This window comes from Notothenia coriiceps, unplaced genomic scaffold (assembly GCF_000735185.1).
Source record: "Notothenia coriiceps isolate Sejong01 unplaced genomic scaffold, NC01 NC01_scaffold00003144, whole genome shotgun sequence".
Classification (NCBI taxonomy): Eukaryota; Metazoa; Chordata; class Actinopteri; order Perciformes; family Nototheniidae; genus Notothenia; species Notothenia coriiceps.
Genome location: NW_011335845.1, coordinates 6,065 through 33,845, shown reverse-complemented (window position 1 = coordinate 33,845; position 27,781 = coordinate 6,065). Strand labels below are relative to the sequence as shown.

The 27,781-nt window shown below is 39.3% G+C and overlaps 1 pseudogene; it reads left to right on the top strand.

Annotated features, from left to right (window-relative positions):
- LOC104941111 (uncharacterized) overlaps window positions 1-27,507 on the top strand; it is a 40,282-nt pseudogene extending 12,775 nt beyond the window's left edge.
- The last annotated feature ends 274 nt before the right edge of the window (window positions 27,508-27,781 follow it).

The following is a 27,781-nucleotide window of genomic DNA, read 5'->3' as shown; positions in this document are numbered from 1 at the left end:
AAATCTGCTTACGGTTCTGTTTCATAATGGATGTTGAGAGATGTATCCATAGATCTCCTAATGTTGCTCTCTAAGTGCACCAGATTGATGCTTTTAACTTCAACATTTAAAAAATAATCTTCCCGGGGGAGCATGCCCCCAGACCCCCCTAGAAGAGGCTAGGTTCCCCCCCCAGTTAAATCATTTCCACATGGATAGGAAACTAAATAGATTTGCACACATCTTGTGTCCAAATCTTTCTGTTTTGGTGGTCATGCCACACCGTGCACAGCATGAAAGAAAGGCGAAATGAATGGGCTGTGATTTTAGTATTTTTAAGCAGAGGTCAATAATTTGTACGGCCCTCGGAGGATGTTGAAAAAATTGAAATGGCCCTTGAGAGGAAAAAGGTTCCCCACCCCTGGCCTAAACAATGACTACAGCAATTGTAATCTGACTGAACAATCCCTCCATTAAGACACTTTCAGTGATGTCTAAGGTGGCAAACACTCCTCCTGGGATTTGATTTGCTCTGTGCAAGATTTATGAGAGGTGTGCCAGGCCTTCTCTTTTCATTACCAGCTCATAATCAGCTGAATAATAACTGATGTACTGCTGCTTTAACAGCCCTGCCGTCTAACAGTAATGGGAAATTACATCCATGGCATGGCAACGGCGCAGCACCAGGGTTGGGTCACTGTGTACGTTGATGGACTTATCGTGTTAGTCACTGTCTGGAGCAAGGCCACCAAGTAAAAATAAGTGCAGAAATATTGAAATTATTCTTGTTTTTCTTGCAACACTCATAAAAACATATATTTTATTTTGAACGTGAATTATAGGAAAACAATTTGCAACCCTAACAGGCAAAACATTTAAAGTATCACCCAAACTGCAGCACATCATTCCGTAATCTTAAGAGAGCAAGAATAATGTCCACAGGCTAACTGAGCTCCGAACTGTCTGACTTCACTGACATCATATATATTTGGTATTCTTCAGCACACATCCGTTGTCCGGCATGTACAATAAGTGTTGACAGCAACAAGGACGAGAACAAATAACACGGTAACATTTGACCTCCACCTCAACTTAAGCACTCAACCTTTACTCCACTTAAAGTGGAGGTCGAGTCCAGAGCCATACCAATGGAGCTGCCCAGTTATATCAAACTAAATCTAATAAAAAATTGATTTTCTGACTCTCATACATTCTTCCAACACTTTAAGCTCAATCATGACTTCCATATGACACTGATGCAAGTCATTTATTAACATATCTTATTATTTTGTTTATTGTTTTAGATTTATTTTGTAAGAAAAATATATATTTCAACTCATACTGTAAGTGGCACTCCCGTCTTCTCACAAAGTTGGATGCCTAAATGGTCCTTTTTTAACTGTAAAATCCATCAAAGGGTAATTTATGGGAGTTAATGTGCTGATATGCTCTGGCTGTTATCTGTTGTTCATTGTTTCTTCTGATGTTCTCAAAGACAAATTTCACACCAGTAAGATAAGCTGAAAGGATTCTGCCTTTGTTGTTCTTTCACTCGGGGCCACAGCTGTCTAATCTCCGCTCAGGGAGCCAGTGAGCTGGCAGTGTTGGTCTCTTCTTGTATGTTTCATGTGTTATCTGAGGTGTGACACCGTTTTGTCCCAAAAATCTATCTTTGGAGTATGAACAAACATCCCCTGCAGGCTTAGAAAGTGGCTGAAGCTGAGTTTTCTCGTTTGTCCATGCACCAGAATTTCAGCTTAGATTCATGTTGTTTTCACTGTGGGGGAAAAGAAAATCAAAAGAAACTCTTAATTTCAGTACAGATGTAAGGGCTGTCATACAAATCAATTTCTCCAGTGCCAATATAAATGACAGAGGACAAAAAAGCAAAAAGTATTGCACAAAACCCAACATATTTGGAATATTATTGTTTGCGTAAAGCAGGTTGTTTGTTCCACAGTCTCAATAGATTATATCTCTATCGGCTGTCTTAGTTTTATTATAATTATTCTTATGAAACAGAAATACACCTTGATGCCTAGCTGCAACTGGTATTTTTGTAAGAAGGACATGCGAAATAAAGTGAATACATTAACTTTCTATAAAATGGAGGAAATAAAAGCATTTCTTGAAAGACTTGGTGTGGACAGTTCATTATGTTAATGGTGGTGATGGAACCAACTCTAATATGATTCTTTCCTCACCCTCTTAAACATTTGTGTGTTTAATAGAGCATCATCCTTTTCTAGCATGTGACTTAAATCATAATAAAGATTCTGGATTTGAGGATCAAAGCAAAGTGCACTTTTCATTTATACAGAATGCTACAAGAAAGTGTCTCTTCTCTCACTGCAATCAGAAATTGACATATTGTATATTTTAGTCAATAGCTAGCCTAGCGTTCTCAATTGTACCAACTGGGAAAAGTGTCCCTCTGAGTGAAGCACGAAGTGAGTTGCGTTGACGTTACTGTAGCTTATCCACACATTCACAGGTATTGTTTTGAGTTTTGCTTGTTTAGGCCTTTTTCCAAACACAAACAGCATTTTGGAGGTTTTGCAAAAAGGGAATATTTTTTGCAACGGCAGCAAAACATCTTCCATAATTTAAATCATTATTTTATTTATTTTTTAAGCATATAGGTGCAGTTACTCTTCCACTATATTGGGCAACAGTATGGATGCAATACAAATAAATGTGATCTCCAGTCGAAGTTTTTTAATACGCAGAACCAATCTTTTGACCATTAGCTAATCATTTAAGTTTGTGTTTATACTTTGCTGTCTGAAAATGTTTCACAAGGCAAAATGTAATTTCCACAACAGATCATTTACATTCCAGACTTAGTTCTCATTTCATAAAGTGCTCTGTGGGAAAAGTATGTATGACAACAGAGGCAGGTGTGGGAGGAAACATCAACCCGAGAAGTTAAAATTGAACTTGGCAAGGACACAGCGATCATTTCATCTGTCACAACTGCTTTGTTTAGTCATTTACTTTGGGCGCTGAAGAGAAATGCAGAGCCTTCAGTCAAACGTACACTGTTTATCCAAGGAAAATCTAATGAAAAGACAACAACAGTTTGACAAACACACAGAAAAACTTTTGTTTCCATCACTTTAGGAGAAATTACATTGAGTTTAATTTCCTTGAGAATTACCATAACCTTTACCTTATGATTGACATGGTGGGGACTTAAAAAAACAGGTGTCCCCACAAGGTTAGTAAAACACAAACACACACACATGTGCATAAACACACACTTATTGGTTCACACAAACCTAGACATACAGTAGCTTCATATTTATACTTTATCAAGACAATACTTTCTACTTTGTTGTCTTCCTACAAGTCAGTTTTCAATTTCTGTCCATCTGGGTATAGCTTAAACAATAGACTGTTAGCAAGGAAGAACTGTTTGTCTCCCGTTGTCGCCACAATATCATGTTATAGCTCAGCGTTGATCATATGAATCCTCCATCCTCTCCAGCTCACTGTATTTATGGTTATTTATACTGAGGTTTGGCACAGATAAATGCATTCAAAGCTTCATTGCTGCTGGTGGCTACCGCATTCGGTTATCAAATAAAAGCAACCCTAATGTTTGAGAAAAATGCTTTCATTTTCAAACCATATATGTTCTGAAGGGCATGAAGCTTTCAAAAATAAAGTATTCTTATTCAGATTCCATCATATACTAAAATGAGTGTTGTTTCAGGATAACAATCATGTTTCTGGTGTTAAACTAGCAAATGTAGATTAGCTAAGAGGGCATTGATTAAATGCAGGGACACAGGGCTGAATCCCTATTGTACAGCTCATTAAATTCAAATGAGGTGAACCTGCTGTACTGAAGCCCGTACCGTGCAGCTTACACAGAAATACTAACCAATGTTTTCTCATCAAAATGGAAATTGACATGGATGGACACCAAAATAATCAGTGATTTATTAAGTGAGAAATAGACTATTATAACTTCAGTCAACACACTTGTTTGCTTTGAAAATGCCTCTTAGTATCTTAGTGATTTAAAATATAACAGTTAAGCATAACAGTTAAATAAAACGAATGAAGCAACCAGCTTTACTTTAAAACTCCAAAGAGTAAAAACACTTTTTTTTCTGACTAACTTTTAATGGAGGTTCATGATGTTCTCTCTAACACCAAGTGAATGACCCTGTGCAGCACTTCCTGTGCTTTATTGCTTTTACAACTTTAAAATGTTATGCCAGGTTCTCCCAGTGTTTTTCCTCTATGTTCAGCACCTGTTGCTAAGCAACAGTTAACACATGCTTGCATTCATTTATATCAAGTTTCTAACAATATCTACCAGTTAATAGTCAAGACTTTGTATATTTGTCACTGCAAAGTGTTATATTACAAATAACAATAATTATTCTATTTGTCTTAATGTAAACAAACTCTGAATAGAAAAATAGACCTACGTTTTTGACTATACTTGTCCCTTTGCCACTGAAAATGTAAAACTCACATTGATTTTAAATGTTTAATTATTCTTTTTTTTTTATTGTTTGTATAATTATCAAGATTGAGATAAGATATACAGTAAACAGCAGCAGCACATCCTTATTATCATGATCAAATTGTACTCCATTCTTTTTTGTCATTAGGTCAGATCGTTTCTTCTTCTCTGAGCAATTTTAATGGACAACATTATGGGGTTTCCTACCCAGCCATTATGTTCGATCTTCAGTCTGTTTACTGTTTGCTAATTATTTGTCAGAACACAAACGACAGAAAATCAGGACATCTCTAGTGTCGATCTTCTATACAAACAGTTTGAGATCCTATCGCAGACGGCGGACTATTGATTTAATTATTTCTAGCATTAGCAGAGATTAAATCCTTGTTGGCAGCACTGTCAGGCATGGCAGCGTTTCTTTGTTTGTTTTGAACAAACACAATGTTATGAGATTTTGATTATAAGAATTCAGTCACTACAGCATAATGGCAGATAAATATATCTGAGAAGCGGCATCCTCCGTGCGAATTATACATCCAAAGTTACTTTTGGAGCCATCGATGAGAAGTGGAAACCAGGCTTCAATAAAGACACAAGTTCATAAAATATATTTATACAGGAAGAAATAACAGGCTGATATAGTTGGTGTTTTGGAACTGTTCTTGTTAATATGTGGACGTTTTCACTGATAATTGTTCTAAACAAGTTATATTTTCTAACTTACTAAAAAATCCCCAAAATGTTTCATTGAATTCCCTTGGTAATTTGGATGAAGCCAGCTTATTAAAGCACGGAAAATAATGAGTAGCACATCCCTTACAATTCTAGTACATTGCGAACGGGTGTGTTTTTTGTGTAATTTGTTGTGAAAAAAAGACTGCGTTCTGCTTCGTCATGGGAACCTACAACCTCTAGGAATCGATATCTGCCTGATGAAAAATCCATCTTATTATTTTGATGCAGACCATGTTTAAATGTTTAACATTAAATTGGATGTAGCTTCACGGCAGTGTTTGGAAAACACCTTATTTTATGTTCTAGAGCACACCCAGATCTGAATCCCAAGGACTCCGTTCAGGCACAGTGTGTTGTGTCTGTTGTGAAAATAATAAAGGCTGCTAGCTCCTGTATTGCTAGAGGGATGTTTAATGGTTAGAAAACTATAGATGAGACAGTGAGAAACATTTTAAATGCAGTGCTTAAGTTTTAAGATGGAATAATCAGGGGGGCACTTGTGTGATTATGAGTAAACACACAGAAGCGTCGGATGAAAAATCCCAAAATCAAATTAAATCACATTAGAAGTAATTTCAATCTCTATAAATGAATGAGCTCTCATTTAAGACAGTTTTTATCTGATAATTTCAGGCACCATTAAGACCTGTGGAGAGGATCAAAAGTTACCGTGATGTATTGTGAACCCCCTTGCTCATTGCACTCAAGATGCATGCAAATGTATTCTGTATCATTGCAAGGGGAATTATCCAGTAATTTCATTTTAGTATGTGCGTTCTGTCTCACAGGTCATGGAAATGGGACCTTACCATTTGTCTCTAATCGCTACATCAGTTTGAGGCAGAAACCTAATGGGAGGCATTGTCAAACCTATTGGCAGAAGGTACATTCTGTGATAAAACAGGGTAATTCCACTTCAAAATAATCACAGGGGTCCTATCAAGTCGATAACTGCATTTACAGCAAATGTCTCTGGGCTCAGACGGCGCAATTTTCTTTCCTGCAATCGCCGGAAACCCATTTGACTCTGGGAGAGGAGGGAATTGGTGGGTGCTGGAGCCGAGATTTCCCAGGAGGGCTGGGATATATTGTGAAAATCGCTCGTATTGGAATGAATCCAAAGGATTGTCACTTCGAAAAGAGTGAATTTGGGAACAATGTTGTGTTCACTCACAGGAACAAATGTGCTCCAAGGTTGAAGGGGCAGACATTTACACCCTGTGGTACTTTTGAAACAATCTGTTTGACAGATGCTAGAGATATTTTTAGTTTATAAAGTTGCCACAGGAAACTGTGCAGAAATTAAAACACTAAAGATCACAATGTTTGGATGCGGAATTTATTTATCCAAGATGGATTTAGTTAAAACTTTTGACCTGATATTAGGTTTGTTTTTACACAGTTGCTCTCCTTAGAGTGAGACATCCCTTCAACAGCCTTTATAGCAAGAGTTATAGGTCAAAACAATTCAGAAACCTTAGAAACAAGGGGAAATGCATTGAGTTGTATTAGGTCAGTACATATATGACATGTCTTGAGAATACTACAAATAAAGTTAAACTAAATTGGATAGAAATTGGAAAGAAAGCAATATGTAGATCATTTGAAATAGATATCTTTCAATGTTGAATGATAATACAATTAGTCGTCTTTTATTGTAGTTCTGGCAGTGGCTCAGTCAGTAGGGGCTAGGACTGGGAGGTGTAGGTTGCCGGTTCAAGTCCCCGATCAGACCTAAAATATGGAGTGTGGACTGCTACTTGGAGAGGTCCCAGTTCACCTCCTGCCCTGTCGTGGTGCCCTTGAGCAAGGCACCGGACACCCCCCTTCCCCCCTCGCTCCCTGGGCGCTGTACAATAGCTGTCCACTACTCCTGGTACTAGGATGGGTTAAATGCAGAGGCCAAATTTCACTGTGTGTGCTGTATGCTCTGTATGTGTGACCATCCCTCCCATTCTATTCTATTCTATTGCAGACCAATTATTTGAAATACATATTGAATGATCTGAGCCGTAAAAGATACCCACCAATTGTCACAAGCCCAAAAGTTGGGGATTTACTGCCCTAGAGCATTTAAAAAAGTCAACTAAATACTTAGACTGACGTAAATACCACGATAAAGCCACCATATTTACACGTGCAAGAGACTAGTGGAAGATTGGGATGCGTTGACAGATATACAGTTTATAGTGTATGGTGGAGACAGGTGATGTCATCAAGGTTTCCCAACTTGTGAACATGGCTATGGGCCTGACTTGACCTGATTGCCAAATTGCCCCTAAATGTTTTTTTGCCATATACTGTAACCCTAAAACTATCCCTAACCCTAACCATCGAGCTACCTTCTGAGGTTTCTGTTATTGAAACTTCATTTACTGATGGAGACAGTCTGAAGATGAATTTGCCAAACTAGTCAGTAATGTGCTTATTTGTAGGAAACAGGACAACATCTCTGACCTCCATTATTGAGTTGCAGCACTTAGCACCCAAGTTCAACCGACCAATCCTCCTCTCACAGATGGTGGCATTTTGACATTTTACGTTATTTATTAATGCACCTATGAACAAAGAAAGTTGTAAACATAGGATATGCTTAACATTTGAACAAAAAGCTGTAATTGTTTGGGTAAGTGAAGCCTGAATAAAGCAGTTTGGATCAGACAAATATAAACAGCCCACCCAAATAAGAACATCTTTATTTACAGAAAGTTTGTTTTTGTATTTATTTACATCAACACATTATTAATTACAGCTAATTGTCATTTTTTTGTCTCTGGCATGCCACTTCCAACTCGAGACCTCAACCAAACATTTACTGTTTGTGTGGTCTTGCAGAATTTCTTTTCAGCACATTGTTTGGTGTGACTGATCACCATATTGACAGGCAGGGTAATTTATTAAGCGTTTCTCTCCAGCAAATCATTTTAGATATCTATCTAGCAAGCGCAGCCATGCTATTGAAGTGAGGCAGTTGGCCTCAAGCCAAGGCAAAGCACTCATTATTTTCCAATTAAACTTAATGGTATCTGTCCAATTTATAAAATGTAAGTGGCAGCAGCAGGATGCCAGGATACTTTTTGTATATTCCTTATGAATTGTATTAAAATAATCTCCGTCACTAATCATGCAATAATGCTCTCAATTAATCAATGTTTAGTTTATATAACCCTAACAAATATTTAAGAAACTGAAAAGTTTTTGCCTTTTTTGTTAAAAAAGGGTCATAATAGTTGTTGATTTATTTTCAGATTTATCGTTGCATTTCTGCAAACCCTTATGATTCAACCTATACTGGGATTTGTATAGCAACAGAAAGCCGTTTTTAATTTCGACACAGAAAGTGTGTGTGTGCGTGTGTGTGTGTGTGTGTGTGTGTGTGTGTGTGTGTGTGTGTGTGTGTGTGTGTGTGTGTGTGTGTGTGTCACTAGAGCAAAGCAGATGAGCTGAGACATCATGAGACATTAGAAACGCATCATCATAATTGTATTATTGATCTCCAGCTCTTCACAAATAGATCTTACTCAATGCATCATGATAAACAGATGAAACAAAAAAAAGAGAGCGTGTGTTTCCTCATTACCTGTTTTAATTCCACTGGTATTATTTTGTTTGCGGATGACCAGCTGCTTTCTTTACTTCCTTTGTAAGGCACTCCTGTTTGGTAGATGGAAGGCATCAATATTTAGTCTTGCTTTGAGATCATATACAGCCACACCCCATCTACTGTCATGTAATGTATGCAGAGATTTGATATTAAATCACCCAGGCCTGAGAGGTTAAAATGCATAATTCTTCAGCGGCTGTCCCATGGTGTTGCTCCATACAGTCTCTGTGATACTGTAATGACTGTAGTCGTGACGATCTGGAGGTAATAATGTCATTTATTTGAATTATGATGAGTAACAAGATGAGGTGCTGCTTGCTGCCAGGTGACAAAGGCAGCCTGTTAAATGTATTTCATCTTTTAGTTCATACTGTGTGATTCAGCAGACGGTGAATTATGAAGATCAACGTTCAATGTCGGTCTGATGCATTGGAGAGAAAACTATTTATGAATCTTTCCCAAAGAGTGTGATAGGAACTTTGATTGGGTTGTTGAGAAATGACAAGTGTGGACATTTGGTGAATAAAGTCAGGGGGAGGACATATGTGCCTGTCACCACCTAGACTGAATTATTGCTCTGGAGCTGCAGATTCAAAGCCTGCACTAACTGCCTCTTCTATCACCGCGTGGGGATTAGACATATTCATCAGAGCAAAAACAATTGGTCTTTCATTAATTACTAATGACTGTTTTATTCATTAACCTGGAAGTCCTGTAGGGCTTTAAAATAACTGCTGATGGATTTTGAGGGTTACTATCTTAAATTATTAAATATGATAGCAGCATAATCATTACTTTCATCAAACTGACATCAGACAATAGACCTTTCTTTACGTTTTTTTTTTACCAGAGTTAAACCTAAATGTTGTTTTAGTAAAACATCTTGCATGCAGTAATGTTGAAGAAGTCATGAAAAATAATTTCAAATTCAAATATTTAGGTTTTCCTGACCAGGAAATGAAAGCCTTGAATAGATGTTTTAATTTTGAATGAGACAGAACAATGAGCACGCTGAATGTGAGTGAGGGATGAATTTTTGGTCCTTTTCTCTTTTTCTCTTCAAGGCATTAATTTAACAAAATATCTATTAAATATCCAAGGGACCATATTGGGTCTTTTAAAATATACATCAGCAGAACTCCAAATAAAATGGCTTATTTCTTGGCCATCACGAGTTGCCAAAACTCTTGTGCTACTTGTCAACAACTTATAAGAATCATAAAATTGCCTTTCAGTTTGAAAACTTCAGCTAAAAGGTAAAACAAAAGTTTTCTTTCTTCTTTTTTTAAATGGAGCCCCAGAGCAGCAGTGGCCATCTGGATACCAAAACAGTCTACAGGCCATTGTCTGGACAAGAACCATGTCCCAGCAGGAAGGAGCAGAGGTCAGCCGAGCTCCAGGCAAGGTCACCTGCAAGACCAAACAACACACACACACACACACACACACACACACACACACACACACACACACACACACACACACACACACACACACACACACACAGTTGGCAAAAAGGTCCCCTGAAGCTTCTGTCGATCCATCCGCGGATTATTCTTATCATTTCCAAAAAGGTGATGATATTGATTTTTTGGAGTTTGGCCGAGAGTGTTTGTGTGTTTGACTGATGCTTATCTCAGTTTGCAGCACATCACCTGTCTGTCAGGGTCAGACTGCAGTCTCGAGGAAAATCCAGCTTTGGCTTATAATTAAATATTGACTATTTGATGAGCTTAATGTGATTGTCTTAAGCTTTGTTTTTACACTCAGAGAACAAACAGCTACCTCAATTCAACATTTGAATAAAAAAGGATGTTTTTTTTTTTTAATTTACAGCATTTGTCAGCCATAAAAGCAGAGTTTGATATGCCAGTTCTCAAAGCAACCAACACGATTGCTAACACTTATGGCTCAGACAATTGTCCCTTAAACCTCTGCATGGGTCAAAAAAACATTTATGTAAAGGGAGGAGCTTGGAAAACAATCACCTCTGCACAACACAGAAAAAGACCAAAGTACAAAATAGAGAACCAGTACGGTAGTTAGAAAGCTAACCCCACAAGCAAATGTTTATGAACCAGCAAGCAACCAAATTTGACAACCAGTTTGAAGCTCACTTTCACTTTCACACTGTCTCACACAGTTTTATATATTTTCATTTTGTTTTTCCATTTGTTCAAAAGGTACTGATAGCCCAAACACCGCTCTCCATTCATTCAGAGAAATAATATAACAGCAACCAATGTTTTTCTATGGAAATATATAAAGGAATAATTGGTTTCTTAGCAGAGAATAAAGTGGAACTCCTCTGGTTGTAACCAGAGCTTGCCTTTGCTTTTATAACTTGGCCAATCCGGCCGTGCGTGCATGTTAGTACATGTGAATCTCTGTGTGTGTTGTTTGTTTTTATTCATATCATGTCCAACAGATGAACTGCTGTTGGTTTGCAATTTGTAAAGGCTTAATTACATTTTTCTATGCATGAAGGCACATCAACAATTATTTTCTTATTTTTTGGAAACTGGCAGCATGTACTCAGAAGAGTGTTTATGTACCCAAACCTCTCCACACTCAAGCTCATATTGCTGAATTTATTTTAATTATTTTGTGTGTTGTGCTGATTTCAGTTATCTTCTGTTTCTCCCTGCATGGTGCCAACATATACATCTGGTTCAGGACAAGTGCTTAGTAATTGTCTGATCAAAAGATGCTATACTATTTTAACTAGCATGTCATGGATACAATTACTCTGGTAGTCAGTACCTCACATTCAGCAATGTTTCTATTTGCACCCACTCCAAAAATGAACAGGGCTGCATGAGATTTTGAAGTCCCCTTTGTAAATCACAATGGTCGTTAATGAAAGCCAAGATCTACTCATCCATCATTAACCGCGGTTTCGTTTTCTGGTGAACATGAAGCGTAATCAACAGATCATACCATTCTACATGCAACTCTAATAACATCAAGTCAAGATGCATCACCAAGTGTTGGCTAATTTATACATTTTCAATATGAACCACTTCCGGATAAGTTTGGAAATTATGTTTAACGAAAACCATTCATCCACTGAATAAGGCAGTAATAAGGGGGAGAACAGTAAAAGAGGTATTTCACATTGGAGGAGCAAGCCTGGAATAATGAGATAGTGAGATACTCACTTGAAATATTTAAAATTCAGCATGTCCTATGTCCTGTCTCACATATCCTTCACGGACGCTTTTTATAATTTTTGTTTATAATTATGTCCCAAATTCCAATTAATTTAGTTTCAAACGTATTTGAGCTTAGACCTTTTCCCATTGTTTTGGGTTTGGCATGGACTCTCATCTTATAAACATTCCTGCCAGACAGCCAAGCCTTAAGTCACTCTCTGGTTTATTGCAGAGTTCTATTTGCTGCCGCAGTAAAGTATTGAACTGTGTGAAGTTTGTGTCACAGTGAAGCGGGAGATGCTAGTTAACCTGCCATGATGAACTGCTTCAATGCCATTTTTCCAGCAACAGAATGTGAAGCTCCAGTGGAGTTTAGCCCCTGGCGGGAGGAGGAGGGAGAAAAAAGCTCTTCTCCAGACGGCACTAAATAGTAGAAGGTCAGATTTATTTCAAACATAGATCACTATTACTAGCACTCGACAAAAGAGTGCAGCCCTTAGCCTTTCATTGGTGAAAGGATTTTCACAAATGACAGCATATAGTTTACTGTGTACCCAATAAAAGAGTAATTTATGGATAACAGAATTAGGCTAATGCACTTTTTAGTGTTGATGCTGCACAATATTTTGTTGTTCAATTTACAAAAAGATGAGAAACTAAATGTATTAGGAAAGAAAAAGCTGGAAATATTTGTAGGGTAGGATAATGCATATTATGCAGATGATAAGGTTGTTGGTATTCAAGGTGTTGGGGTCAAGCTGCAGTTGTACACTAAAATGAAATATTTAAATGAGTTGAAAGAAATTGACATAGTTAGGATATTACATTGATTTACTTAAGTGCACTGATGCAAGGGAGATGGTGAAGGGAAAGAAAATGAAATGCTCATTGCACATCTCCAAAGAACGCTGTTGGGATGTAATAGATGTTCTAATTTAAAATAAATGAGTTAATGTATGTGGAGAGTAGCATATGTTAAACGTGTTATTATCAAAGAGTCTTGGTGTCACATTGATCCATGCTATACATTATATTTAAGTTAATTCACTGCATAAATGGATCCCCTTTTGGACATATACTGCCGTCCACAGAAGCTGCCGGCCTGGGGACACTCGAGTGTGTGTGGGTGCAGCTAATAAACCATGCTGAAACTAATCTCTTCACTTGCAGTACAACTACAGCAAAGCTGGTTTCAGGTGACCCTCTTCATCAGTTTGATTGATTTGTGCCACGGAGCGTGTTACCTGGGGGCAGCGAGAATAACAACTAAACTTCTCCTTAGCGCACTCCGAGCTTTGAAAGATCATCACAACATGTTGGATGTTTTTGGTCTGGTTCCCAATTGTTTTGGATTGGAACCTTTTAAGTGATGGCTACTTGTCTGTGATAGTGAGCGGTTCAATCTGAGAGTAATATCCCCTTTCTAGACTGGACTGTTTATGTGATATATGTGTCAATGCGTTAGGGCAAATATTTGTAGTAATTTACCATTAACAAGCAAACTCTAACCCTAACCCTAAAACTGAAAGAAATTACATATTTCTCTATCCCAAAAAAGAATAAATACAACATACAATATTTATTATGCTACCCCCCAAAAAAAATAACAGAAAGAAGCAAATAAAAATAAATCTGCAAAATGCATTTGTTTGCTGGACTCATAAACTACCTCTACCCTGACAACTGGTTTTGCACCATGAGGAGAGGCACTGTTTCCTGCTATCAGCACCATGGCGAGAAATGGTCACAATGTGAGATTAATCATACCTTTGCCTTGTTTGTTTTTGTTTTGTTTTGCTTTTCTAACAGACTGCACACAGTCTTTATTTCCAACTTGATGTGAAAAGGCCTTTATTCTGGGGGTTTCATGCAAAGGGACTTTTGTTGTGCTAGCATTCAGATGATTCTCTGAATAATGAGCACTTTATATTTTATTTGCTGCTTTCGAAGCAATGCTGGATCACATTTTTCTCCTGGAGTTGACCAAATGATAGAGGCAATTGATTGCACAATAATAACACAGCCACCCAGATTGCAATCCACACTGCTAACTACGGAAAGCAATCAGAGCTTATTATGTTGAGGGGTTTGTGTATCATTAAGGTTTCACAGACTTGAATGGGGAACAACATAAATCACACAGCAATTTAGAGTCCATATGATCCACCTTTTTCAACATACTCTTGATAAGGATAAGTTGACATACATCCATGAAGACAACAAATAAAAATGCTGTTTTCCTTTACACATCCACCTGCATCACACCCGCAGACAATAACCCAACAGTAACAAATTAGAAAAAACTCCAGGGACAAATACACATTTCCTGGCTGACAATTTGTCATTTAATTACCGTGCGCACAATACCAGCAGGACAAGTCACCCGCCTAGGCTGTGCCATCCATCATGAAAATATGCCACTAGTATCTATAATCATTCTCTGCAGCTAGAGAATAGGAAAACAATAAGCCACCTTGCGTTTCCCCCTCTCCCTCCGCACCTTAGACGAGGAAAAGGTTGGCCTGCTGTTTCCAGTTGCCATTTAGAGGACATCTATTATGGAGATGTCAGGGCGCTGAGGATTGGGCTCCCACCGAGGACCTCCAGCAGGCAGACACAGATGAACTTTGTTGATGCGCTTCTTCCCATTTCCCCTGTCACACACCACCTTCTTAGCTAATAAAGTAGAACTGACGTGAAAAACAACCTTTAATAACAGAAGTGACCTTTTAGCAGGGGAGTGTGTGTGTATGTGGGTCGGTGAAAAGTGGGAGGTGTTGGCTCCAAGTTTAAGGGATCTGAAGTGCTCAAGTGGTTCTTCCATTTGCCATTTGGAAAATACATAGCTTTATAGAAGAACATGTTGGTGCTCCAAAAAACGATTTAATATGCAGCGTTGGTTTCTTTATACACACTGAGTTCAACATTTTCAAAAATGGTGTTGTTTTTCAACACCATTTTTGAAAATGTTGATTATCAACCTCCCATCGATGTCTCTCTATTCATAAGCAGCATTAAGAAACACATTTCTATCACCTTTCTCCAGTCAGATAGCTGTGTGTAAAACAGTGAACCGAACAAGGGTTTAAAACAGGAAGATTGTATTTGCTTGGGCTAACATGTAGCGCATAACAGTGAAGGTGAATGTTTATGGTTTTCCCAGATGAGTTAGAGATACACCGCTGTGAATTTAATTTGTTTAGTCCAGTAGATCGGAAGAGAACACACAGCCCCAACATGTTAGCAAACAAATGTCTACTTGTACATCCAGGACAAAGAGAGAAACATCATCAGATAAGTGATCAATATTCACTCTGTCATCTCTCGCAAATTATGTTAGTTTAGTTAAGTGTTTTTTTGTCTTTGTCTAGTGATTTTCCCCTTTAATTTTGAATAGTAATCTTTCCTCTCGNTTCAGCTCTTCAGACCAACATCGCAAGATGTGAGCAAGTTCCTAATTGTGTTGGTATGCAGCCTAGGTCTGCTCTGTTTAATTAAGCAAATCTGCCACTTTTATATTGTAGAGTTTGTTCTATTAAAGCAGCCTTTCATTGTTTGTCCTAAACATAGCAATATATGCTTTTAAAATGTAACATATTGTCATCTCTCGCAAATTATGTTAGTTTAGTTAAGAGTTTTTTGCTCTTTGTCTAGTGATTTTCCCCTTTAATTTTGAATAGTAATCTTTCCTCTCGTTTCAGATACTCTGACCTCCCTTCCTTGTGTGTCTCCCACTCCTGTGATTGTTGACCACGCCCCTGATTGTTTCCACCTGTTCCCCATTACCTGGTGTATTTATTGTCCTCGTCTCCCTCTGTCCTGTGCCAGTTTGTTTAGTTTCTTGTGACAGTCTACCAGCGTATCATGCCAGAAAGAATCCCAAGCAGAGCTTTGAGCCACGTCTTGTCTAAGTATTCTGGTATTCATGCTCCTAGTGTTTTTTCCTCATTGGAGTGATTTTGCTTTGTTAGTGTTTTTTCCTCATCAAGAGCGCCTTTGTTTTGATACTGTTTTTCCTCGTTAAAAGTGATTTTGTTTTTGTTTCCCACTGTCTTGGAGTTTTGGTTTGAATAAAACCTTTTTTGTCAAAACCTGTGTGAGTCGTGCAATTGAGTTCAAACCCGTTTATTCAGTCGTAACACACTCCTCTTTTTGCCCGGTTTTAGTCCACCAAAACATTTGTTTAATTTAACTTCATCTGTTGTGCTTGGTAATAAGTGGGCCTTGAGTTTTGGAGGGCTTGTTTGCTTAAAAACGCTGCCTGCTGCTGCTTGAAACAAGGTTGATGAAAGTTCTAAGACAAAAACGCAACAATTGTACTAGTAGATGAGAGTCAGGTCTATCCGTAATGAACCATTTGATGCATTACAAAGTGCTACTGTATACATACCACTGTAATGCATTAACAAAAGGCATTAAAGAAACACAATAAATCATAAAAAGACACAAAATACTTTTTTTTTTTAAATGGTTGTACATTTATCTAAATTATCTAGGATTTTGTTCCAGTTTGGTTAAGAATACTGATTATCCACAATAAGTTTTGACTCCAAGCAAAGTTGTCCAAAACCACCTGGATTGGCACTGTACTCAACATACATTCAAAATGTTGTTAATGCACAAAATAATCATTGAGCAAGCTTCAAGCTTTACAGAGTAAGTGGTACTCTCTCTGTATTTACCACTGTGTTTTCACATAACAAAATGTTGTTTTATTCAATATACGAAAAATATTGATTACTGTCATTATTGAATAATAAGTGCTGTATTACAGGCATTATATTTTGGACCAGTACTTCATGGCAATTATGTGGTTTCAATTGAACAGGCACAAGAGATCAATTGTTAAAGGTCTATACACAAAGCACAGCAAGTGGGAGAAACAATCAAATCTACAGTAATGGAAAAAGAGAAGGAATGGAAATAAACAAAAATGTATTTGTCTCACTGCCTCCCACTTAAGCAGCATGTGTCTTCACCTTTTTTGTTTACTGAATAAATGTGATCTTGTTATTGCCCTCACTTCAGGAAGCTGTTACACGCATCTCTGGCTTTGACGAAGTGATTAGCAACAAGCTGTTACCTCCAATGATGGGCCTCAAGGAGAGGAGGAAAGAACATTAGGGAGTGATACTGCAGGCTAGAGAAATGGAAGGAAAATAACAAAAAAATGTAACTCAGCTGCAAGAGGAAACAAAGCTCACGATGTTGTAACCCTTGTTCTTGGAGCACAAGTTGAGCCCTCTGTTGGACTCTTCTGGTAATACTCTTCAATCACAACCACGCATTCACCCAATCATATTTGTATAAAGGCTGCTAGCCAATCATATTGAGCCTACCCAAATACGTGCAGAACCCAAAGTGTTATTCTACACCCTCTTCATTGAGTGTGAGAAGGGGCGCCAAGGTAGAGGGCTCTGTCTTAGCTTATAGATCTAGGGTTACAACATTATAACACTTTTTCTAACTCACACAGCTTTCTCTACTGGACTATGGGCACAGTGGGTTCAGCAAGACGATTGTACACGTTGTCGCAACCACAATATCGCGTACATCAGTGAGAAAATCACCAGCACTTCGACCAGGACACCTCAACACACTGCCAGATGTCTGGGAGCATGGGCTAGATAAAAGCAGACTGATCTAGATGAGCCTGGCTGTAATCACCATGGTGAGGCTCAACTGCTTTAGTTAAATTGTTGTGGGGAGGGGGGCCATCAACAGTATGTGAGCTCTTAGAAGAGATGTCAGCACCGGACACCGATGAGATTTTGTCACTCTCTCCGTCTCAGCAGGGATGTTTCTGAGGCGGCGGCATGGTGTAAGTCACCTTGACTCCTCTTGATGTCCTTGATGTTCCGCTTACGGCATCAGAAAGCTACAGAAGTGATCCCAACACTGAGGCTCTCTGATCTTGTGGATCCCCGGCAGGCCGCTCCGGGTTAAAGGATCTAAACAATGGCATTTGGCGAGGAAATGATGGGATTCATAAAGCAGCGATGTGACGTTCGCTGAAGAGCAGACCTCCTATTTATATTTATTTTGGGTTGCACATATCTGGTAATGCTAGTCCTGATCGGGCGGCACATTTCAGTGGCAGAATAAAAGTTAGTGCAGGCTCTTATATCAGGATTTATCGGTTAATTAAAAAAAAATTCTACACTAATTAAAATTACGTCGCCTTGATCTCCTAATGAGAGATTATAACTTGAGCAGTTAAAGGATCCTGTTTCACTTGCTGTTTTCGGCACACCAATGAGATAGCTGAGATTTTATTGCCCTTGCTTGAAGCAGACATTTAATGCTGTAAAGGCTTTGATGAAGTGATTAGCAGCATGCTGATTGAAATACAAAGACAGCATGCTAATTGTCAGAACGTTTTAAATTGGGTACTGTATGCCCTTCACTCAGCTCATTTCCAGGCGAGCCAAAAATGTTTTGCCTCTAACATTGTCCAGACTACAGCGCTGTCCAGAGAGTGTGTGGTTTAAAAGGTACCCCTAGGTGTTTTCTTGTACAACAACAAACAAATCACATTCAGTGTTTCTCACAACACACATTTTGTATCCTCAGGCATTTTAAACACGTTGAATACATTTCCTTCCCTTATAAAGCTTTTGTAAAGCAGAATCTTTTGGAACAGTTTTTAAACTTGGATTGTTTACTTCCATGTTTAGACTTCTTACCTTTTACAAAAAGTTGCTATGTTTCTTGACACTTCACCACCAACTGTTATAAATAGCTGGCATAAAGCTTTGCATTTATTTTTCTGCATTGTTTGAAAACACACTCTGAATTTAAACAGCATGAGACTAAACATGGAGAAGTTTTTGATGGTTAAATATATACAGCTCATTACCAATATAACACTTTATCCATTTTCATTGGGTTTTACCTTGAACAATGGATTAATAATGTTATCAAGAACTACTGTATATCCATTAGATTATTAAACTTGACTAAATGTAATTGGTCTAGTAATCTTTTTTTAATTAGAGCTGCCAAAAGAAAGTCTCAAATCACAGGCAACTTTACATATTACAATAAATTCGTTTTACTTAAAAAGTGTTTCAAGCCCCTATATATCAAGCTACAGAAGTTTCATTAACCTTTTATGGAATGCCTTGTTTTAAGGTCAGTGGGGGATTTGTAATACATTGGCCAATTTCTCTATAGATACAAGAATAACTTGCTTATTAGTTGTTAATATTTTTGCTGTTGTTACAGAAGTAGATACTCATTCATCTTGAATTATGGGCATGGACAGGTTCCGACTTTTCATTAAGATGGATGACAGAAATTCACTATGAAAAAGTACATTGAATTACAGAAGATAGTGGAACAGAGGAAAGGGGGCGGGACTGCTAGGGCCCATAACTTTAGTGTGATCTGTGTTAGCCTGTAAAAAGTTGATTTGTTGAAGACAGTGTGTGTGTCATTAGAGAGAATTGGCCTGAGAAATGCTAGCGGAGAGGGACTTTAAATCTACAGTAAATCTTCCTCACTGGCAGCAGCTGCCTCTGATGGAGTAAATATTAGACAGTAAATGAATCACTGTGGAAGGGGAAACTGTGGGGAGAGTCTTGTTGAATTACAGCCTGCCTCAGAGAGCCAGTGCAGCCTGGAACCTTCCAGAACAATAGCAAGCAAAGGTAAATCTCATGCAGAGGTAAACATATGACAGGACAGATAACAGTGAGGGAGCAAGAGGAGGAGGTCTGGTTGGAAATGTCATTCTGGTGAAGACGGTGGTTCAGCTCCCCTCCTTGGATAAGTGCCATTTCTAGAGAAGACAGTGACAGCAGAGGCCTGCCTGCTGGAGGACTGCTCCCTCCGCTAGAATCTGCCAACACAATGAAAACATAATGGCTCGGCTTGTATTTGCTGTTTCCTAAAGCCTAATGGCTCAGCATAACTGCCGACCCCCGGACAAAAGTAATGAGTCAAATGTGCTGCCATCCAAAGGGAATACATTACTGCTGCATATTTGCATGGCACATGCCAAGGAATGCAAATTAAGGATTTGTTTAGGTTCCTACAAGCTGAGTTCGCTGGTGTTACATGATAACATCCTTGGCCATGACTTGTTAAAGAAAAACAAATCTGATGTTTTGCAAAATCATGTCTTAATGATTGACAGTTTGCTGTGGAAATTCCGTTAGGGGGGAACTTCAAAAGATAAGTCACCTTTACTCCAATGCTTTTGTGCCAAACAGAACATCTGAAAAATGTTTGGAATTCACTTTTTTGTGTTTTCGTACTTTTCTACTCATGGTGGTTGCCGTTTTGCTTTTCAATACACCCTGGATAATGTATAGGACTGTCGCATTTTGTGTTTTTGTTGCCGGGTGAGTTGGGTGCTCCAGGCTTATTAATTTCCTCATACATTGGAACGATACAAAGCCATTTGAAAATGGGTTCCTTTTAACTGTTTAATAGCAGCCATCAAAAATACAATCACCCCAGCCAGCAGTCAATTCACATTTGTACTCTGGGAATAACAAAAAGAAAAGCCAGCAGGAGGGTGATCCAAAAGAGTATTAAGTGCTCATGAATAACTGTCTGTGCCAACGGGCAGAGATTACCAGATAATGTTTTCATGTAGCAGCAGGGAGACGCTCGCTTTTACTCAGTGCAAAGCTCTGTCTGACAAAGTGCCTCTGCTGTAGCTTGGAGGCAGATTTTAACACGGCTTTGCAGAAAAACTCTTCCGCTGACGTTGGACAAGTAGCCATGCCCCCCTTTCTGTTCTACTGTTACAGAAACAAACTATGGAGAGAAGGGGACAAAACAAGACCTTATTCTGATAGTGGAAAACAGCATGCAGAACAAAGATAAAATAAGAAAAACTTAAAAACAGGGGGGAAAAATATCCAAGTTTTATAGTAAAACAAGATATGCCACTTAGGAAAGCATATGAGGACATACTGGACATTTGGATTACACGTGTTTGCTTTTTGATATTCAGATTACTTTTTTACTTTTTACTTGCCTTAATAGTCTGAATAGTAAAGTGAAGTAAAAATAGTAAAAGCCTAAAAGAAACCAAGAAATTATAAATAAAAAATGATAGGACAGAAAAGGGTTACCTTAAAAATATGTACAAAGTAAAAAAGGTGTTGTCATCAGGTGGTTTTCACACACAATAGAAGCTGCTGCTCTCATGAAACCTGAATGTTTTGCAAAGGCAGTTTTGTGTTCTGCAGGAAACTCTAAACATGGCAGATATTTGCAGTTACCCTGTCAGTAAGAGCTCCGGAAATCTGTCAACCAAGAAATATACATGTAAGTGTGGATGTTTATTATTCACCTTAGAGACAATACTCACATTGCAAATGTTCAGCAATATGCTGTTCAAATTAAGTAAAGAGATTTCTTTTTTTTCACCAAAATAAGTCTCTTATAGGATATTAAAGTGATGGAAGTAGGTTTGTATGTTTGTATGAGAAGTCCATAAAACACTGCAGTGCACTCTAACTTCATTATAATGTGAAAGTGAACTGCAGTCACTTAGTAGAGGCCCACTGCGGGCGGCATGCTGAGTCTGCAGGGCCCTGAGGCCCCTCCCCCAATCCCCCATGCAACAGCGTGACAAAATTGACAGAAAATCTTAAAATATTCATATCTCTTGAAATATGAGGAACAACTAGGTGGCATTACCTGTATATATGCAGACTGGGTACATTTATGCATTTCTGATAATTATAATTAGTAATTGTTATTATAATATTGGAATATGTTTAATCTGACATTATTAGTAGGGTAAAACTAATGACGGAATGAACAACATGACATGCCTACTGGAGGAAAAATCATTTAAAATAAACCAGACCAGATGACAGCGATAATCATTACCATTCTGCTGATGTTTACCATCCTAGCCATCACAGTCGTTATCATCATCAGCAACGCAGTCTGTTTTTTGTCAGAAGACACCTAAACTGTACTGTAGCTTGGCACTTTGGATGCTCAGTAAACACAATCTAGAATCTGCTCCCTCAGACTCTCCCCAGTCTCAGGGGATTAACGCTGACAGCTCAACAGGAAGTGGAGTACATATGGCGGTGTGGTCCGGCTCCAACAGTGGCTGCAGTTACACACAGGCGCTGGGCTGTAATTAATCTTCACCTGGGTTGTACCAATTTTGTCAGATTAATTGTGTGCGTATTTTGGCTTCACCTTTGTTAACACCATATACAGCTACAGTCACACCAGCCTTTAATTCTGTGACAAAATCAATACAATTGAATAAGAGTGCTTTGATTACTGGATTTAATCATGTTGGTGGAGTCAATCTGCACAAATCATTCAACTCTGGTAAATCATGACCCAGAAATGTGGGCTATCGACTGGGGTCCATTTACAAGTATTAAGGATAAATGTCACAAAATTAAATATTTATATGATGTTTATAACACACAAATCATAATATTGTCTAAAACAATCCAGCACCTCATAAATCATTAGGTACACTGACTCTCACAGCCTCCCTACACTTTATGGTCTTATTTATTTGCCGCACTTCTCAACAAAAAATAAGAATTTCATTGAGTTCCCGATGGATATATTAGCAATATTGTTATTGGGAAGCTAGCTGTGTTTGCAGAGCATATATTTGAGTGAAGAAAATGCATAATATAGGAAGCTTTTGTTGCTTTTTAGCTGTCTTTCTACAACAACTTTTGTTTGTCTTCCCATGTCAGGTTATAAACTGCTTCACCAAAGGGGGAACGTTTTTAGACCATTCAGAAACAACAATAATATCCTTTATGGAAATAGTCAGTTACTCCTGATATTGTGTGTATTGTGATTCACTTACGATTGGCTGCCCACTGTGTTACTCCAGCATGTGATTTGTTGGTTAATTATTATCTAGCTAGTTAAGTGAAACTTCCCTAAGGGTTAGGGTTAATAGGTTGAATTGAAGGGTTATTTTACTGACATAACAAAAAAACACGTTGTTTTTAGTAATGCATATTACCTATTATACTAAACCTTTTTGCTTTTAGCAGCATAAGCACATTTACGTCAGGTAAAAAATCCCTATGCATTTGGGTATAGTGTGCAGGTTTTATGGATATATCCTTTTTTGAGTGAACCAACCTTTTAAGTTGCAGGAAGTGGATCAGTAAGCATAATTTAGAAAATCCTATAAATCCATCATGTCACCTACGTCAGTTCCCCTGGGAAAGAGGGCTCTTAAATCACACAGAAAGAGGTCTGTCCTTGTCTGAACTCATTCAACTTAAATCGAGTTAACTTAATTATCCTTGTGGAAAGGTCCCCAATTTCTGACAGACTAACTGTGTGCAGAAAATATATGTGGTAGAGTGTGTGCAGCTTAAAATCCCAAAGCAGTGGAGGGATACTACCCACATAGAATCACTTAACCTTGTCTATGCAAATGTGTCGGTGTTAAGCCGTGACAAAAAACATAAATTATACAGTAGATCCAAACCTCATCAGCTTGAAGAAAACTCTAAAGGCAAAACCAACTAAGGAATAACTTGAAGATTCTTTAAGACATTTTAGAAACGACCATTAAACGTGTTATCTTACTTCCTCGACATCAATGACTCAGCTCTTTTATCAGCAATCAGGTCTTTTATCTCCAACAGCTCCAAAAATACCCCCAAAACGTATCTTTTATTTCCCAATGTGGCGTCCCTTACTTTCTGTGTGTTTTTGCTGATAACCCCCCTGTGCTGTGTTCACCATGACTTATGATTTTAATCAGATGCACCTTCCAGCAGATGCGGCTCCTTCATTAGCATTCACTGCATTCACCTCGGTGCACTGCTGGCCGCTCTCATTCCCACTCGCAGCGCTGTCTTCTTCACTGTAGGATATGATAAATAATGTATGTACTCCAATGACTCCCCTCTCGCTCCTTCTTTTCCCTTTTCTATCTCCCCATCCTGTGGTTCAATGAGAATAATGGGGCAAATGATGCAATATTAACACAGAGAGAGAGTTTTATTCCGTGCAAATGCATGAAAAGCCCTAAAAGTGCAGCAACATATCATCAAAAATATATATATAACCTTTATGCAAATGCTGCGTATATTAACATTGCTCTCTGTGATGAACTGCAGGGAATAAAAGTGATAAAACATCATAAAAGGAAAAACATCAGGTTAGCACCAGACAGATAAAATCATGTTTTTACTGCAAAACAAGCTCACATATTTGAAACAAACCCCAGGAGATCAACTGAAGTAGAACTCAGGGAAATTAAAGAACATGTTGCTTAAAAAGCTACAATAACTCATGTTCAGTATTTTCATTTTTATTGGAAGAACTTATCTGGAAGAAGAATCAGGGATCATTATGGACCCCTTGATAACTCACAGTTTTGGCTTTAATATAGGGGTTTAGTACTTGGCTTGACTTCTTGTTTTCAACCGAGTCTGAATGTCTGACTGCTTGTGTATGTTGCAAGATCAAAGTGATGTATCAGTAATTAAGTTGGCAAGAATAATGTAAACCTAACAGATTGCTCTTGTGGTCAAAACCAAAAAAAGCCCACTTGTTTATAATCTGGAATTGTTCTTTATTGGAAAACAGTATAAGGAAAAAATGACTTATCTTCAAGACCCTGATATCCTACAGAGAGCAGTATGCAGTGAAATAAACAGCTATACGCTTACAAAAAGTTATAAAGTACACTGGCATTAGAATACTTGAAAAAGCTGTAGATGGTGGAAACGCTCGCAGCTTCATCCATCTGGGAGTCTGAGAGCTGACAACTGCTCAGTGTGTGTTATGATTGAGTTTTTAAAAAAAGAACCTGGTCGAGATTGGGCCTGTTCCTTCACAGCTAAAAAGAAACTCTCTGAGAGAAACTGACGTTCACCATCTGCAGGTCCCCAACAAACAGAAGGATGAGTGTAAATATGCTCAAGAAAGTCTCCCTAAATGTGGGAGGGTGTGGGTATGACTGGAGAAAGATAATGCCTGCTTAATCACACAGGGCACAGTTTAATCGAAGTGATGTGTCTTTTTAGGAACCATGAAGAATTAGCAGACATTATTTTAATTAATTCAATGTTTTTGAGATATTTTGTGCACCAGACAGATGCATCATATTTGTTTCTCAAATTCAGCTCACAGTGTTTGATACACACAGTGTGCATGAGCAGAATATGGGCAGACGGTACTAGCTTCTTTTTGGGGTAGGCAGGGAAGCAAGTAGAGATTTACCCATTTGTTTCACCAAAAAAGAATACCAATAAGTTGGTGGCTTTCTGTGTTCCATAAGAAACAGTTGCTTAATGCTTGTCTTTCACTGCAAATAGCTAATGTAATTGAATTAGTTGCCTAGCAACATTTTAAAGACGCTGCCAGTGCTTTTGCCCATGTTAAGGCTTACCCATCCTTTCTTTCACATCTCTTGTCTTCCCATTCTCCTACGCTTCTTAAATAAAGCAACTAATTCCCTTATTTCTTCTCCCTCCTTCTCTATCTTGGTGTTTCTCTCTCTGTTTCCTGGCCTCCACGGTGCTACTCTCTAAATAAACCTCATCAATCTACTGCAACAACAAATTCTCCACAGTCTTCAGAGAGGGTCTACATCATGCTCTGCTGCGCCTCAGACACTGCTCAAGTCTGGCCAGGAGGTGAGGATTCAGACACTTGTGAGCTCAGGAAAGCGTATCTCTGACAGATGAGAGAGAGCATGTTTCAGGCCAGGAACCCTCAATTCAAGGCCATAACCTGTAGGTATAACGACCAATCTTGTGCCAGAGGATGCTGCCAAAACACAACGACAGCATTGGAAGTATGCAGTGGCGGCTGGTGGAAAATAGTTTTGATGGGGCTATGGAAATGGTGAACAAACCATATTAGGGGGGTCCGGGGGGATGCTCCCCCGGAAGAACATTTTGAGAAATGACCCCTTAAATTATGACTTCTGGTGATGTTAGAGGGGGGGGGGAAACTGAACAAGAATCGACAACTCGACCCTCCGCTCACTCCATTCCTGTAAAATACAGGTCCAGCCCACACATATGCTCCATGGTGCTACAGGCATTGCAATTAAAACTACAATAACCATTTAAATGTTAATCTACAGCTCCGGCGATCCACTAGCACCCGGAGTCTCCACCTGCAGACGCAGCCATCCTCATCAAGTACTGTAGCGTCACCTTGGACACAAGTCCAAACAACTCACAGACTGCATTGGGCGCGGAAATCGGCGCCCAATGACCATCAGATCTGACGACGCTGATTGGCTGAAATTATGTTTTGGCGGCATAGTTTACAGATAGCAACAGTCAGCAATGTGTTGGATGCTGCTGCACTGGCTGAGGGCTCCTTTCTTAGCGCCCAGACGAGAGAGGGTAATGATACCCGCTGCGGCCAGGCAGGAAACATGTGACTTATCAGTAACTTTAGACATCGTAACACAATTTTAAACGAGATTTTATTGTAGATTATCCATTCTACTGATACCAACTATATCATATTTACCTTGTTCATTAAAACATTTTTTTTTTAAATACTTTTTTTTTAGATATTTGTATTTATTTTTTAATTTTGAATGACAATCAAACATGTGGGAAGAGGGGGAGCAGCGCCTCTAGCGCCCCTATGGGCCGGCCGCCACTGATTGTGGGGATTTTAAGGACGCGAAGTCTACCAATGTGCAGCCTCGAAATTTCCCCCAAAACCAAGGACCCGGCCTCGGTGGAATTCCAAATATGCTGGAGATTGGAACAGTCCTTCGGCGGCACTCGATGACGTAGCATCCTTGAAATATTGGCTTGGAAGCCAGTATCCTCGAGATTGAGAAACGGCCACTGCTTCCAGCGCCATACAGCACCAACCTCACAGTACTCGACCTCCACCCCTGCCCCTTTTCCCTCTCTGACCACAAACTCATACAGTTCACCACCGCCTCCCCCGTCCGCCGCCCCCCCCCATCCAGGAACATCACTTTCCGTAATTTACGCTCTGTTGATCCCCAGCACCTCTCCGACCTGCTATCCTCTACTCTCCCCCTGGACTCGAACCTCAGCTCACCCGATGATCCACTCAACCACCTTAATTCAACCCTACTCGCCTCCCTCAATAGCTTGGCCCCCCTCAAAAGGAAAAATGTCACTTTTAAAACCTCCTCACCCTGGTGCACCCCTGCACTCCGTAAACTGAAGCAAACCGGCCGCCAGCTTGAACGCCTAACCATGAAATCATCCCTCACAGTTCACCATGATTCCTACAAACTCCATCTCACTACCTACAGAGACGCCCTCAATGCCGCAAAATCTGCTTACCTCTCCACCATCTTCATCGACCCCTCCCGTAACCCCAGGACCCTCTTCTCCACCGTCAACAAGCTCCTCAAACCCCGTGCTGACACCCTCTCTTCATCCACTTCCACATGCAGTTCATTCCTCCAGTTTTTCTCTGACAAAATCACTGCCATTAATCACTCCCTATCCGCTGCATCTGACACACAAACATCTCCCCCAACATCCACCGCCACAATTCCTCCCTCCATCTCCCTTGACCTCCCGAGCCCTCCCATGAGACGTCGCCTCCTCCCCTAGGTCCTGACGCCCGAAAAAAGAACTCCTAACCCCTCACTGTCCGCGTCAACAACTTCCCGGGCTGCCCTTGCCAAGGAACCCTGTCCCCCCTCAACTTTTCAAAACTGTGACAATCCCCGTTCCTGGCCCACTCCGTCCGAAGTCGTCTCCCACCCATCCTCCCAGTCGCTCGTGCCACACCCAAACCTCCTCGACTAGTAAAACCTCATAAAGTCCCCCCCATTGGTCTCACTTGAACCCCCGCCACCGGACAGCGCCCCACTCTCGTTACGGC